The following is a 14,302-nucleotide window of genomic DNA, read 5'->3' as shown; positions in this document are numbered from 1 at the left end:
ATTGTGATTTCAGCATCCCAAACACATGCTCTATGATGATTCTGGTTTATGTATATGCCTCATTATGGCTTTCTTGCATGGCTGTGTGTGCATTTCTGATGGGAGTCATCATCCACGGTTCCAGTGCATACTCAGCATCCCCCACAAGGTGGCCATATGGGATGTCCCCCCTGGCAAATACCTGATACAGCTGTGAGGCATGCCAGATGTGGGAGTTGTGATAGCTTCCAGGACTGCCAGCACACATATCCATGATAATGCCCTGGGCATTGGACATGACCTGGCAGTTGATGGAGGGGTATCCCTTGCGGTTTATGTAGTGCCTACCCTGCTCACTGAGTGGTGACTTGATGTGCATGTGCATGCAGTCTTTTGCACCCAGTACCTCCGGGTAGCCTGCCACACAGTGGAAGAGATGCATATTGCTGGCCAACTCCTCCTGTGTTTGGGGGAAGTATATGTGCTGATTGGCATGTGGTAACATGGCATCCAGGAACTGGTGGAGTACCCTGGATGCTGATTCCTGTGAGATCCCAATGATATCCCCAGTTGGCCTTTGAAAGGTACCTGTGGCTAGTATTCTCAAGCTTACACATACCTTCGTGTCCACTGGGATGGGTTCCCCTCTGTTATTTCTGGCTCTGAGGCATGGCTGGCACAGCTCAACAAGTTGCTGTATGGTGTCCCTGTCCACCCTGTAATGCTCTACTATCTCCAGATCATGTAGACTCTGGCAGGTTACCCTGGGTCTGAACACTCTTCTCCTCCTCCAGTGCCTGAGATGGTTGTCAGCATCATCCTCCACACCACCGTCAGTCTCCAACACATGCTGGTGAATCAAAGCTATGGCAGCCCCTAACATGTACGTATTAAAAGTTCCCTGTCTGTATACACCAATGGTGCAGAGTGTCTGGGAATGCACAAGTGTGTATGAGGTGCTTTTACACTTTATACTATTGTGCAATGGATGCTGCTGGTGTAATTTGGTGTGTATGTGTAATTCCAACTGCAGGGTATCCTAATTATGGGTTTTACAGCAGGTACTGCTATTGTGGAGCCTTTGGTGTTGAATTACGCTTAGCTGCCATGATTCATCTATTGCCCTTTACTTCACTTTTCAACCCGATTCCCCTCCCATTGTCAGGCATGCATCCAGCTGCCGGCTTTCCTGTTTTGTACTTTCCCAACCTAGGCTTCTGTAGCAAAATGTGTTATGTAGCTGATCTACTGCAAGTTTGCTTTGTTCTGCTCTGACAGTTCTCTTCTCTTTGCAGTACAGCACCTCCCCTTTCCTGTTCTGCAGGTAGCTGCTAGCAGCCTTGTAAGCAGTTGTCAGTGGCCCACTGTGAGTTCCTAGGTGTTAATTACTCATTTGTACTCCAATTACCATGCTGCAGCATTTCCTTATTGTCTTCCCATATCCTTCCTGTTTCAGCTGTGGTGCACACCGCGAATAGCCATTTACCGTGTTTTGAGCGTGTTTTCATCCACGTTCACAGGCACTTTTGGTTACCTTGTGTGCTCTCAGCTAAGCAAAGCTATGGCTACTTACACACCCCTATCCTGCGGCTTTGCTTAGCAACAGGCAAGCCGGATTAGCAATGCTCCAATATGCTTACAGCTAAGGTGGCTTACCCCTCTCTTGATGTCATCTTTATCTCCAGGCTACACCTCAGTGTTGTACCGCTATGCTGTGTGGTACATCCTTACGCCGGCAGGGATTTTGCGATTCAATATTACTTGTCTCATTTGCATGGCATTGACTATTAATTCCTAGGTACCACACAGAACACTGTCGCAGACACTAAGCAACTCTTGCACCATGGTTGTGGTGTAGCATGCATGCCATTGACTATTATGGGGCATTCATGAAATGTGTTACATTGCAGTTTTATTCCATATAAATATATTTTCATTGTGATCCCGTTTGCACACCGATGCACTGCGATTTTACTTTGCGTTAGTGTGGCCATGACATTAAATGTTCTTTTTTATGTGTTGTGCATTTTTTTATGCCAATGGCTATATATTTAGCCATTGGCATATATTAACAGTATAATACGTGAGTTTGGTCCACTGTCATGACTTCAATTTTATGTCTGAAAAAAATGTAAACCGTTTTTTTTCGGTTTACATTTCTGCATGCTTACGCTATGCCTGCACCACTTCATGAATCTCTATATACCTTCATTTGCATGCTACACTGCTGTGCATGGGGTAATTAGCATACATGTGCTGGGAGCTGCGTAGCTGTGGCATATGTAGGTAGTGCATGTGGAAACAGCTTGTACCTGAATCACTCGGCGGACATATTTCATGTTACATCGCCGACACTACGCCTGCGCCTGGTGCAAGCTTTATGAATCCCTGGGATTAAAATACAAAATTTATTTTTACTGTTTCAATCACTGATAAAAGAAAGGGTGTGTTTAAACGTGGCACCTCTAGATGGTACAGATATCTATTGGAAGGGCCATTTGTTTATTTAAATACTTACCCAAAATTTTGAAATTACCAGGACATTTTACATTGAAGACTAGGGGAATAGTGGGTTCCATTCACAATTTCAAAATACCAAAATCTCAAGTTTCAAAAACTCGAGTTCAGAATCTCGAGATCTTGGAATCTTGAAATTGTGAACCCCCCCAAAACACCACCCAACACATGACAAACATGTGTATGCAGGGGCACAAGCCCCCCTGCATTCGCCACATCCCCGCAACTTAAATATAGCAACTCTGAGATTGCACAGGTCTATATTGTATTATTGTAAGATGAAAAGAGTGAACGCTCATTCATCTATCAGATATTGTTGAAAGGAGAAAATAGTGAAGTCACAGAACATCGATTTTTTTACCAGGGAAAAAAATTGGTGGGCTGTCTTTGGGACTTTTCCATTTCTTCCACTATGGTGAGATCTCAGAGTTGATATATTTAAGTAAGAGGTTGTGGGGGGCGAAGCCCCCACTTAATTTTGTGTTTAAACTTTTTTTTTTTTTTTTTTTATGGAGTAGCAATTTTTTTTCCCTGGGAAAAAAAATGCTGTTCTGTGTGTTCGCATTTTTGTGGTTTTGACATTATCGGTTTAATAAAAGAGCATTCACTCTTGTCATAATCCAATAATGTGATATTGACACGATCACACTACAATGAAGACAAGAAAAATGTCCCAGTCTGTGCTGTATGCTGATGTCCGTTCAGGATTTCAAAGTTTTAAAACATCGAACATCTGATCTTTGATCATATGAGATTCAAAGTTTTAAGCTTCAAACTTCTGAATGGAACGTGGGAATAGTATATATCAATGTTTTTAGTGGATGTCCTGCATTTTATATTGGGGTGACCACTAGAACATTACAAGAAAGAACTAGAGAACACCAGTATGCTATTAGAAAATGTGACACTAATAATGCTTTATGTAAACATTCAACAGAATGTGTTAGTTTTAAAAAGTTCCTTTTTCCATATTAGAACAAGTTCATTTAGATTTAAGATGTGGAGATTTTAAAAATAATATTGAGCAGATAGAGACTTTTTGGCAAATAGAACTGAATTCTGATAAAATGTCAGGTCTAAGAGACAGAAGGCTGTGTTTAAACAAATATATTAGAAGGTTTCTTTTTATTGTTAATTGAATAATTGGTAAGTGCGTTAATAATTGTTATGCAAAGAGTATAAGAATGGTATGTTTTTTTACTGTGGTTATTTATTTGTTCTGAAGAAGTCCTGTTGATGAAAGCATTGAAATAAAGGCTTGTACGCTCAATTTGAAGTTTTTTATTTTTGCTTATGGTGGTTTGTTGCTTCACACTGTTGGGCTAGTATTCTTTGCATTCTTGATTGCATGCATATTGATACAAATGATTTTCTTTTTGATTGTGTGTCTTATTTCCTGATGGCGGAAGCAGCGTCTGTGTCTTTGATGGATGTTAGTCTACATTCTACCCCACGATTGAATGATCTAGGTATTATGCAGCTTATCATGAACACCATGTTGGATATGCAGAAAACGCTTCAACAATTGGTTTCAGTTGGGTGACTGAGAGATAACTTGAGAGCAAGCTCTGATGATGAGACTGTTACAGCCATAAAGATGCAGAAAAGTCCTGATGTTGATTATACTAATAAGACTGCTAAAAAAAACAACAAAAAACTTTTACCAGTTATACTGATGTACAGTCAGTTGTAACTAAAAAATATGATCCTTTTTGTACCTCTGACTTTGCTGCTAGCTCCCTAAGGCAGGATCAGTATAGAGGTTCTATCGACAACTTGGTTAAACTCCTTAAAAAATATAGGGGCTTGATTTGGAGAACAAATATTTAGAGACTTACATTACAATGCATAAAGTCCTTAAGGGGCTTCATTTTTTCATATGTCCAAATCGTGTTGGTGTTGATGATGAATTTTTTGGAACTTTAGTTGACTTCTTTAATGAAGCTGGCCTCAAATTATTGCAGTTATTAATTGACAATAATATCAAGCAAATGGCAGTTCTAAAAGAGGATATTCTAATCACTGAGCAGCACATAGACCAAGTGTTTCAGGATGAGGCTTATTACATTGAGTATCTCAAGGAAATAGAACAAGATGAAGCTGCAATAATCTCATGTAAACATAACAAAATTGGTAGAGACACTGCAGCCTATAGAGATAAAACAGCTTATACTGAGTTTGTTTCTCATAATAAAAACAAGTTCACCTTAACTGCTGATAGAGTCAACAAAGTGATTGATAGATGAATCAACTAATCAGAAATGTTTCACGTCGAAGGGTGACCACAAATAGACAGAACCAATGTTGTAAACAGAGGGATAAGCACTTCCCATTCCAATCTGCAAAACAAAAGGCAAGAGGATAACAGAAATAATGTAAGTGAGAGCACTAGCAGTGAATATAAAGAAAATAATGGAACTAGACCAAAAACTTTTTTCCAGAAGAAGGATTCAAAGCTATTGAGACCCAAAATGATGAGAACAAGGGCTCAAACAGCCTCAGACTCCTCAACGGACATTTAACTGAGCAAGCAAGTGACTTTTTTCATATTTTAAACTTGTCTGATTTTATATTGAATGAAAAGCACAATCATGTTCTTAGTCTACGGTTGAGTTTTGTGCCTAGTAGTCATGCTAATGTAGCAAATACTGTTTTGGAGTTAAAAAGTATACTCGTAAATTAAATTTGAATTTTATTTTAAAAGGTGTACCTTATAAGCCTTCAGAATATGTCAAACCTTCAGTATATAATCCATCTTTATTGAACAACTTGAAAGTGTTTGTGAAGAAGAAATCAGAAGTTGTTTAAATGGTTTTATACAGCATAACAAATTTTACAACTTGGATTCTAGTAATAGAAAAGCACTATTTGAATAAAAGAAAGGCTAACATTAGGATTATGAAAAGTGATAAAGGGTGTACATTATTATTAATGAACAAAGACAGATATAACAGCAATATGTTAGCGTTATTAAATAATGATGCTGATTATAGAATTGTTAACTTGTGTGATATACATCAGAGTTTTAAAAAATACACATTTTTTGTATAGTTTAATGAATGAGATTATTGACTTTGAACTTTACAATTTCTGTGTAGTTGACAAGCCTAAAATTGGTACTTTATTCGGAAAACCAAAAGTCCATAAGGACCAAATGAATCCCCCCTTTAGACCTATTGTTTCTTCCCCAATAGTGCTACAGAAGGAATTTCACTTCTAGTTGATTCAATACTAAATCCACTAGTACAAAAATTAGATTCTTATATAAAAGATTTGTGGGACTTTCTTGATAAAATGAAACAGTTTTTAGGTAATTTTACTTTTGAGCCTGGTAAACATATTATCTTCTCTGTAGATGTGACTGCTTTGCATACTTCCATTGACCATGATGAAGGTGTCAAACATGTTAGACAATTCCTTACTAAAAATACCAACTTAAATAATACCAGAGTTAATTTTTTTATGTGGCCTGCTTGAGTTATTATTAGATAACAATATTTTTATTTTTGATGGTAAATATTATAAGCAAATCAATGGAGTAGCTATGGGCTCTGCGGCAGCCCCCTCTTTTGCTAATGTTGTAATGGGGTGGTGGAGGTATGTTGTTATAAATGATATGTGTGTTGAATTTCATGTTCATTATTTTAAGAGATTCATGGATGACTTGTTTTTTATAATTGAAGACAACAATGACACTCCCTGGGATTCAGCTAACTTCCATGTAAGAACAGCTTATTCTTGCATGGAAGGGGCTGTTCCTGTGCAGCATGGCAGCGTGCCATGCATATTTATGAAGGTGCACTGCCGTGCTCTAATAGAGACACTATTCTGCGGATGAGGCAGGGGTGTGTCTGAGAGCAGTACTCTCACAATACACATGCACCCCACTTCTTCCTCTTCTTCTTTCGGCTTTTCCCGTTAGGGGTCACCACAGTGGATCACCCATCTGCTCATGAGTGGCAGTGGAGTTTTATGGTGTTGAGTTGTCAGCCCAGCGCCTGACCTTCCACAGTAGGCACACACATGTATGCAATCATGCCTATGACCAATTTAGAGTATCCAATCCACCTACAGCCCCTGCTGTCCATAATTTCCATACAGCAATGTAAAGTTAGTGAGACTGTCCGTGGACACCATTACCTCTCAACCTCACAAGAAATCTGGACAAAGCCATAAATAACAAGGGACAAATAGGGACAAATGTGAGATATTGCTCTCACAAACTTATAAAGTCGATAGAATGACAGGCTTCACATTAGGATAAATTTCCCAAAGGGTATGAAGTGTAAAACACAAATTTCTGTCATTATTTACTAACTGCAGTCCTTAATGCTTTGCCAATAATCTGCCAGAAAGCCACAATTTTATGAAAAATGGACCAAAAATATAAGGCAAAAATCTGGACATTCTGTGAAAATCTGTATAGTTGAGAGGTATGGCAGACACTGTTACTGTCTGTGGACCATACCTCTCAAATGCAAAGCCTGTCATGTCATCACCGTTTGAAGAGCACAGCTCCCCACAGATAATGTTGCAGAAAGCAATGCGTATACCCCTACATTAAAAAAATAAAACAAAACTGTTTAATTTGTTTTCAGTCTGCAATAAAGTTTAAGCCTATCTGAGCAGGTATGTGCATCATGCAGCTCTGCTCAGCCTAGCTTACACATCACAAGGAGCTAAATTGGAATATAATTAAAAAGTAGCCAATTTGCATTTTACATGTGAAAGAAGTACTTTATAATTAGGTAGTAAATAACATATATTTGTTAACCAGAGTAGTGTAGTAGGTCCAGATGTGAGGTGTCAGTGTAATAAAGTTGTGAAACCCCCGGGGACAATAGATGCAAACCTTCTTCCTCTTAGCCCACCCCCACCACTTTCATCCATTTCAGTGTTGATAATTTGTTATATGTGAAGGTATTTATCCCCTCTCAATATTCATAGCCTTCAGTCCCTCCTCCTCAATACTTGTTCTTCACTCAACACCAAACAGAGGTGCAAAGTCTTTAGCTGCTTTTATCTTTAGCTACATTGTGTGCAGCAAACAATGAACAAAGGGGAATACAAATAAAAAAGAGAATAAAATGTGCCATTGCAGACTAGTAAGCAGCATACAACTTCCACCTGTGGTGTATTCCTGCCCATAGTTTTCCTTGGAGAAACCTTCCAGTCCTTGAACAAGGGTGCCTGTATGTTTACCTTATTTCCTTGGCTGTCCTTGATAATTAGCTAGGTTTAGCAGAGTCCCTTGGATTCTCCCCTGCTACTTTAAATTCCAATTGAAGGTTTTCCTCCCTTCCCCCACCCCCAAGTGATTGCTCAGGTACAACACACCAAAGGTTTTAAAAACCCTGGATGCCATATTTGCACTAATTGCAGCTGAAAGCCCTCAAGGTGTAAGCATCTCTAGTAAGTGTCCCTGGACTAGCTAATAGTTTTATTTTAGCTAAGTTCTATCTGGAAGGTGTAGCCCCGCTCCATTTACTCCACTCACTTCGCTCTTCTACCACCCCCATTCCCACCCACCCCATATCATTACCTTTATACCTATCCATACAACCACACTCCCACACTTCCTCCCTAATCCCCCACCCCTTCACTTCCTGTTCTCATACTACCTCCCTCCTTTGCTCCTCCTGACACTTACCTACTATTCACTATCAAAGACTACTATACCTTACTCCCACCCCTTCCTCTCATCCTCTGTTCTACATCCCATAAAGTGACATGTCTCTTACAACTCAAGCTATACTTTTACCTTCCCTACTCCTTCTACTCTATCACCTCACCTCCTATCACTCACAATTACCTAGTCCCTATTTCCATCCCTCAAACACCACTCTAAACTCAAGTACTACACCACAACCCTATCTACTAATTTGTCCCTCCATCCTTCTCCCGATCACTCCCATTCCTAAAATAAAAATATCTCCCCCTCCCCTTTAAAACAAAAAAACAAAGTCTACTTATTCAAATTAAACCCCCATTACAAACCTCTACTTCTATCTGGTGACATTCATCCTAACCCAGGCCCTACAGACACTACTCTGAACAATACCCCCTGTATCTAAACCTGCCAACCCCTCCAACCCACAAAAACAAGTACAATTCTGCTCCATCAATGTCAGGAGCCTTGTAAATAAAGTTCAAGATCCAAGAACTCCATGCTTGGATAGCTAACTATCCTCCTGATATAGTTACCCTAACTGAAACATGGTTAAAACCACACCATCTGCACAGTGAAATCATCCCTCCTGGATATAATATCCTTAGATTAGATCAACCTAAAAGAAAAGGAGGAAGAGTCTCCATACTCTACTCCAATTGTCTCTCCCATATCAGTCCCACACTAGACTTACCCTCCTTCTCACCAGCTGAACTCCTACTGACCAACTTCAAACTTAACAGTTTCAACACCATAACTGTTGCAGCAATCTATATCCCCCCTGGTGATAATATTAACACACTTGAGAACATCCTATCTTACCTCTCACATACCATCCAGAATGAAATAATTATACTGGGAGATGTTAATATTGATTGGCTTACAATACAAGCTCTCAACACTACTTCCTGTATAAACCTACATGGGTTTGAGCAGCTAATCACAACCCAGACCTACATTAATAAAGCTCACCTACCTAGCTCTCTTCTTGACTGGATATTGGTCTCCCACCATCAAAACTATCATAACTACCAAACCCTTCCAAATGCCCTCAGCGACCACTGCCCCATAACATATATACCCCACCTTACCAAACCTAACAAATTTATTACCACCTGCTCACTTTCTCATTTCTGTCCTAACTCCTTTATTCACCAACTCTCCAAAATTAACTGGTCTTACCTCACCACTCTTCCTTTAGATGAAGCTGTCCACTCCTTTAACACTACATTCCTAAACATTCTTAACTCCTTTGCTCCTCTTTGCATGATTAGAATCAAATCTAATACTGCTCCCTGGCTCACTAAATCTAAGAGAACCCTCATGAAAGACTGGGATAGGATTTGGAAAATGTGGACTAAAACTAGAACCCCATCTCTTCTTCAGAAATATAAAGAACTCTGAAATAAAAAAAAAATCATTTATTATGACAAAATAAACTTCTATGTCAATCCTCCCTCTACTCTTAAATCAGACCCAAAGAAATTCTGGAGCTCTATTAAACACTCTTCATCCAGGAAACCCTTCCTCTCCTAACCCATGTCCCAATGCAACACCTGAAGACATAGCCAACAAATTTAACAATCATTTTATAAATTCAATAACCTCCATAATAAATTCTCCCCCCCAGAAACAACACTAGCACCCCCACAAACTCTATACCTCTTCCAAACCCTCTTAACTCCTTCTCTCTAAAAGCAGTATCAACTAACTACGTAAAGTCATTACTCTCTAAACTTAAACCTTGCTCCCCATCTGTTGACAAGCTACCCTCTTACTTCCTGCAGATTGCCTCTGAACCTCTTGCCTTTCCTGTATTCATCTTAATCAACCGATCCATTTCTGAATCCTATGTCCCCACTGTGAGGAAGAATTTCTTTCCTCTACCCATTCACAAAGGGGGCAACTCCTCGGACATATCCAACTTCAGACCAATTGCCATACTCTCTCCACTCTCAAAAATCCTAGAGAAATGCATTCACAAGCAAGTAATGCATTACCTTCACCAGGAAAACATTCTCAAACCCTCACAACATGGTTTCCGTCCCAAGCATAGTACAACGACTGCACTCATATCATTCATTAACATAGTCTCCCTAGCTCGTGATAACAATAAACTTGTCACATGCCTTTTCCTTGACCTTTCTAAAGCCTTTGACACTATCTCTCACCCACTCCTCCTAGATAAACTCACTAACTTACATTTCTCTCTCCCTACTATCTCCTGGTTCTCCAGCTATCTCTCAACCTGCCAGCAATCTGTTAAATGGCTCTCTGCATTATCTTCCCCTCTCACTGTACAAATGGGAGTCCCCCAAGGGTCCATACTAGGACCACTACTCTTTAATATTTTCACCAACTTACTCTACTCCTATTGTCCCCAGTCATCTCTTGTGCAATATGCTGATGACCCAACTGTTATAACCATTGCTGACAACCCAACTGACCTCCACTCAACTACCCAGGAATCCTTCCACACCATTCAGACTTGGCTTAGGGATAAACTAATACTTAATCCAAAAAAAAAAAAACTAAGCTCCGACTCTTCCTCCCTAAAAACATTGCCACACTCAAAAGTACATTTACCATTTTATCCTGCAACAACACTATCATCTCAGCTGAATCTAGTACTAAATTGCTAGATGTTACAATAGATGATCAGCTTAAGTTTGATCTCCAAAAAAAGAACTCATCAGAAACTTGGACACCTTTTCCGTAGCAAGAAATACTTAACTAACATCGCCCGAATAACTCTCTCCCAGGCTTTATTACTCCCAACACTCCTGTACAGCTGCCACAAATTCACAAACCTGAATTCTACACTTATTTCCAAGCTTGAAAATACCTATAATAAGATTGCCAGATTTGCAGCTAACCAAACCTACAAGTCACACCACTGCTTAGCAATACAGCAACTAGACTGGCTAGAATTCCCTCAGCTGCTCCAACTATACCAACTACAAATCATCCACTGTATCCTCTAGCTACCCTCCTTTTGCCCCAGCCTCTCTACTATCATATCCAAATATTCCCCTGCTAGGATGCTACGCAGCTCTAATCAAGAATTATTAGACATCTACAAACCCAAATCCAAAATACGCTGCCTTCTCTATAACTATAACCCAGCTCTATACTGGAACCAACTCCCCTTGGAAATAAAATCCCTCCAGCAAAGCAAAAGTTTCAAATTAGCCACAAGGAAATACCTAAAAACAAAATGGTCTTGCCACTGTAGCCAACCACCCTGAAAACACCATCCTTCCTCCTATTTCACCAACTCACTCTTAATGTATCTTTAACACTATTCCCCTGCCTCTTCTACCTCTTCCCTTCCTCTGTCTCCAACCACTCTTAATTCTTATAATCTCAAAATAACCTACCTATTTAGTCTGTCTCTTATACTCTACCTCCCCTACAACTCCTACTAGCCATTCCTACTTTCCTTTCTTGTTTCCACACTCCTATACAACTAGATCCTACCCACTTTAAATAAACATCTGCCTAACTCTTAACTCATTTTGCTCTAAGCAGCTAAAATAATATTGTAAATAGTCACATTTTCTTCTGCTAATTGTTCAAAACCTTGATTGTAACAACTCACATACTTGTCTGTCAATTGTTAATACTCTGTATAAGTGAATTACCTGAGGAGTTTTTTTTCTCTCCAGGTCTCTGCTTGTAAGATCCTATAGCTGATTGTTACTACTATGTTACTAAAATTTAATAAATTGTTTTCTAGTCCAGAGGAGCTTTTCTCCCCGGGTCTCTGCTGAAAATGAACCAAAAGCTCAGCCAGACTAACCCAGTTAACAAATGTAAAATAAATAAATAAAGATAAACACAAGTTCCCCATACAGTATAGTCACACAAGAATAAATCTAATGAAAGCACATTGGGGGATGTCAGGGAAGGTAAACAAAATTATAATATGTCAGGAATGAAGAATCAATCCCATACAACTGATAGTCTATAAAATAAAACTTAGGCAATGCTAAGCATTGCATAGCTATGTTTATCAGGTGTAAGCATTGCTTAAATATGAATGCTAAGCAATGAGTAGCCCAGCTAAGCAGAGTTGCCCATTGGTAAGCAGTGCTGAACCTGCCCGTTTAAGCACTGCCAACCTTAGCTAAGCAGGTTTGCCCGTAGTGTAGCTTAGCTCTGCATATTCAAAACTGTCCAATCATAGCAAAGTGTGGGAAATTGGCCCTATTTAAACCTCACAGGTGGGAATACAACTCATAACCAGTTGTAGCTCCCACTATAGGCAGTATGGCTGGTGTTGGAGAGGGTATGCACTTTTGGGCACAGCGCTGGGGCATACAGGAGTCCAAGGTCATGGTAGGACTCCTTGTTAAAAAACATGATGTGAGACTGCCACAGGACCAGGGCTCCCAATACAAAGCAGAGGCCTGGGAAAGTCTCACCTGTGATCTCACCAGTACCACTGGCTTCCCTTGGACTGGTGAGCAGGTCTGGCACCACTATGCCAAATGGAAGCAGAGAAAGATGGAGCTCCTGGACCAGTGGGTCTATGAAGCACAGCTGGGGGCTGATGTCCCAGGCATGTGTAAGTATTCATATCAGTAACTGTTTACCAAAGTCCAGCCTGTGTATGTGATTGATAGATATGAATAAATGTTTCTCTATCTTCTCTAAAGCTCCATCTGAGTGGGCTGCAAACCTGGAAGCCCATGCAAGCAGGTTGCAAAGGCTGCATTGCAAGGCTGGTGAGTAACAATCTATCCTGTAGTATTCATACCTAATAAATATAAAGGAGTAGAATGTCACCTGGCAGTATTAAAATGGGTATGGTTTGCAATGAATAAACTAGACAATATTGCAGCAATAGTCTCAAATAGGTTATATATAAGCAAAACTGTAACTATCTGTCAATAAATTTCAAAACCCTGGACTGGTTGCGTTTACTCTGGTATTGTATGAATTGAAATGTGTACAGGTTATGCACAGCAACTATAGCTCTGAAAGCATTATCAATTAAGACTCATCTGACAAAGGTAATGCCTCTGTACAACATGACATTGACTGATATGAAATGTTTCATGCACCAAGATCTGATATCTGAATACTAATGTTGTGTTAACCACTGTTTTCCACACTGTGCTATGTCAAAAGGTATGTATAGGAATGTATGTATAAGAATGTTGTAATTACAAGGTCAGATTGTACAACCAAGAGAGAATGAGACAGAAAATATTCAAGGAAGAGACAACAAATTCTCAATAGCTTGTTCTGATAAAACACAAACTCGTATTTTAGCAGAAAAAGGCCACCGTTCAAATTCTGGGGGTGGTAGTAAGCTGTATGCATAATTTCAACTAGGATTTTGTGAATATGTGTAGAAACAATCAGGTAGTGTTAACATAAATTCCCGGCACAGGACTTAGTAAGCTGTATACATAATTTCAACTAGGATTTTGTGAATATGTGTAGAAACAATCAGGTAGTGTTAACATAAATTTCCACCACAGGACTTGCAAGTAAGAGAAGGTATAACATAGCTATAAGAAGGCTGTAGTTATACTGTGTCCAACACCCCATAAATTTCCACCACAGGTCTTCCAGGTAAGAGAAGGTATAAAGTAGCTATAAGAAGGCTGTAGTTATACTGTGTCCAACACCCATGGTCCAACCCCAATGCTGAAAATGACAACAAGATAAGTACATACACCAAGTGGTCTCCCCGAAGAAATGTTCAAAAGTGTCATGCTGTCACAGCTGCCAGTCCTTGCTGCCAACAACCAGGGTGACAGATAGAAATTAAGGCAGAGAATGGCAATAGTGCAAACACACACACACACACACACACACACACACACACACACACACACACACACACAAACTATGAGTGCACATATGTAACCCTGACTCTGTGAATATGAATAGAAACAGACAGGTAGTGTTAATAAAAATTCCCTCCACAGGTCTTCCAGGTAAGAGAAGGTATAAATTAGCTATAAAAAGGCTGTAATTATACACTGTGTACAAACATACCACTGCCCAACCCAAGGCAATAGGTTGTTGTAATAATACCTGAAGAGTAATTATTAGAGCAATGTTCATTAAAGATTTGACCACTGTAAGAAGCTACATTTGTTAATTGACATCTCTCTCTCT

At 39.6% G+C, this 14,302-nt stretch overlaps 1 protein-coding gene across 2 annotated transcripts in view; it reads left to right on the top strand.

The window, feature by feature from the left end:
* LOC122808700 (CD209 antigen-like protein E) overlaps nt 1–14,302 on the top strand; it is a 1,430,102-nt gene that overhangs the window by 163,058 nt on the left and 1,252,742 nt on the right. The gene's annotated exons all lie outside the window — the stretch shown is intronic.

The sequence above is a fragment of the Protopterus annectens genome, chromosome 8.part0, assembly GCF_019279795.1.
Source record: "Protopterus annectens isolate FY-2018-M chromosome 8.part0, PAN1.0, whole genome shotgun sequence".
Taxonomy (NCBI): domain Eukaryota; kingdom Metazoa; phylum Chordata; order Ceratodontiformes; family Protopteridae; genus Protopterus; species Protopterus annectens.
This window is presented reverse-complemented; position numbering and strand designations above follow the sequence as displayed.